The sequence below is a fragment of the Mastomys coucha genome, unplaced genomic scaffold (assembly GCF_008632895.1).
Source record: "Mastomys coucha isolate ucsf_1 unplaced genomic scaffold, UCSF_Mcou_1 pScaffold2, whole genome shotgun sequence".
NCBI classification, from domain to species: Eukaryota; Metazoa; Chordata; class Mammalia; order Rodentia; family Muridae; genus Mastomys; species Mastomys coucha.
In genome coordinates, this window is record NW_022196902.1 from 14,792,087 (window position 1) to 14,794,906 (window position 2,820).

Below are 2,820 nucleotides of genomic sequence, written 5' to 3' on the forward strand. Positions count from 1 at the left end.
GGTCGGAGGAATTAAAATCAAGCAGCATGCCTCTCAGAGCCTACCCTGTCCTGCAGTTCTGAAACCTATCAGTTGTTGTAAGGTTCTCCCAGCATCCCGGGTTTTCGACACCAGCTGTAGCCCGCCAGCAAGAAGACACGCGGACACTAGGTTCCTTCTGCAGCAACGTTTATTGTCTCCATCCATAGGGAAAAAAGGGTCGAGCCAATAATCTGCACTGCTTATATACACCACAGTGTGGCGTGTCTGCCCACAGCGCGGTGTGTCTGCCTATGATTGGCTGTTCGCTCATTACCCTACATAACGCCCCCGGGATGGGCCGTGACATGGCGGCTTTTTCACTCTACGCACATGCGCAAACAGTTGTTTACTAGGAGTTGACAGCGGAAGTAGGCGCCATCTTGCCATGGCGAATGCCTCTCCAGCTTCACCGCTCCCCACAGTGTAAGAAGACTTTTTCCTGGTGGATATCAAGCTTTCCCAGTAAGAGATTATTTAAGAGACTGTCTTAACAATTTTGTCAAAGATCATCTGACCACATATGCCAAGATTTCTTTCTGGGTCTCTTTTCTATTACATTCATGTATGTCTTTGCCTTCCTACCAGTGCTGTGCAGTTTCAATTAGCTTTTTGATAAACTTTCCAGCTCTAGTGCTCTTCTTTCTCAGAACTGTTATTGCTGTTTTAGGTGTCATGAGATTCCATAGCATTGACCACAATCATGCCAGTGTGTCCCTAAACACAAAGCAAACCATCTCAGTAGAGGGACAGCTGGTCTGGGCTTCCACATGCAGAGGGGCTTTAAATCTGGTTGGAGGCATGGCAACAGGAGCTTCTCTCTCCAGGGTGATAGTGTGTAGTAGAGACTTATATGGAGGTAGACTAGAAAGCAGAGAGCTATACTGGGGGACCAGGGGTAGGTATGACCTACATCTCATTTTTTACCTTTGTTCTCAGGCCACACCTCCTGGAAGATTCGCAGACTTCAAAGATGGAGACTGAAAATTCAAATTTTGAACCTGTAGAAGAAATTTCAAATTCAAACCCAAAGCATCATATACATTTTGGGATGGGTTTTCTTCTTTCTCTGCAAAAGTATCCTTGTAGTGTAATAGGAATTTTGTGAAATGTATAGATTGTTTTGACACTATTGACACTTTGATAATATTAAGATTTATAGTCATGAACATAGGCATATATTTTAAAATTTTGTTCAGTGATTTTTCAATGTAGATTTCAATGCATGAATATTTCATATCTTTAATTAGGTTTACAACTACATTATTTTTCTTGATATTGTAAATAGAATTGTTTTCTTAATTTCATTTTAAAGATGCTCATTGCTAGCAGATAGAAATATAATTTTTGTGTGTATTAATTTTGTCTGGAAATTTTGCTGATTTTCTTTTTTTCCATTTGGTGGCTAATCTTAACTATCAACTCAATTGGATTAAGGAATGTCTGGGAGATCCATAACACCTCTGAAGGGTCTCATGGCCTGCTTCCTGTTGTGGATCCTGAGGGTTCTGAACTAATGAATGGATGGATCTTTTGTTGGATGCACTACATCATGGCATCGAGATGTGGCAAAAGATAGGAGGTGTCTTTGGCTATGGGAACGCGGTCATCTGGGGTTGTGTCCTTCCAGGATACCTCTGTATCAGTTCCTTCCTCTTTCCCCTTCTTCTGCTTGCTAACCACCATACTCCCTACGGCTCTGCTCTGCCACACTGTGTGTGCCATGCTGGACTGAACCCATTAAAATATTAAGCCAAAACAAATAATTATTTCTCTTAAAGCTATGTCTTTGAGGCATTTGGTCAAAGTTCAAAGCCTGAGGTGTGTGTGTGTGTGTGTGTGTGTGTGTGTGTGTGTGTGTGTGTAAATCATTGTGGGGTTTATACCTATGAAATTATGCAACTTGAAATTGGATAATCTTTTCTAATTTTCTTACTTTGAATGTTTAAATTTTTATTTATGTATTTTTGCTTATGAGCTTTGTTAGGGTTTTTAAGATTATGCTGGACAGCAGTGGTAACAGTAGCCATCTTCTATGTTTCAGTTATCATTTGAGTACATATCCAGGAGGTTCTTTTGTGAAAACTTGGTCTCCAGTGTGGTATTGAAGGGTCAGGACCTTTAAGATGTAGGTCTAGTTCAGAGGTTTTCAACCTGTGTATCTCAACTCCTTTGGCAAACCTCTGTTTTCAAAAATATTTACATTACAGCTCACAACAGTAGCAAAATGACAGTTATGAAGTAGTGATGAAAATAATTTTATGGTTGGGGGGGTCACCTCAACAAGAGGAACTGTATTACCAGGTCGCAGCACTAGGAAGGTTGAAAAGCACTGGTCTAATTAGGTCATTGCACATTTGACTGCAGAAAGGATCATGTTCTCCAGGAGTGGCATCACCCTTGAGACTGCCCTCTTGCTTCCACCCACCCTGGTGATGTCATTCATCACAAGCCCTCATGAAGTCTGAGTCGGTGCCCAGACCTCAGTCTCAGATTTCTAACGCATGAGACAAATTTCTTTCCTTTCTCTACTACTTCACACTAATTATTTTGTGTGAAATTATTTGCAGAAAGTAGACTATGGCAACATTTCTCTCTTGTTCATGATCTTAGAGAAAGTTCTTTCAACATTTTACCATTGATCATATTAGGTAGGCACTAATACTTTGCATGTATTTACTGTTCAGTGTATTAGTTAGGGACTTCACATGTATAGCTTTAGCTTTAGTTGTCTTTCTCTTCTATGATTTGTAGAATGTTCTTATGAAGGAAGAGTGTTGAATCTTATAAAACACATTTCAG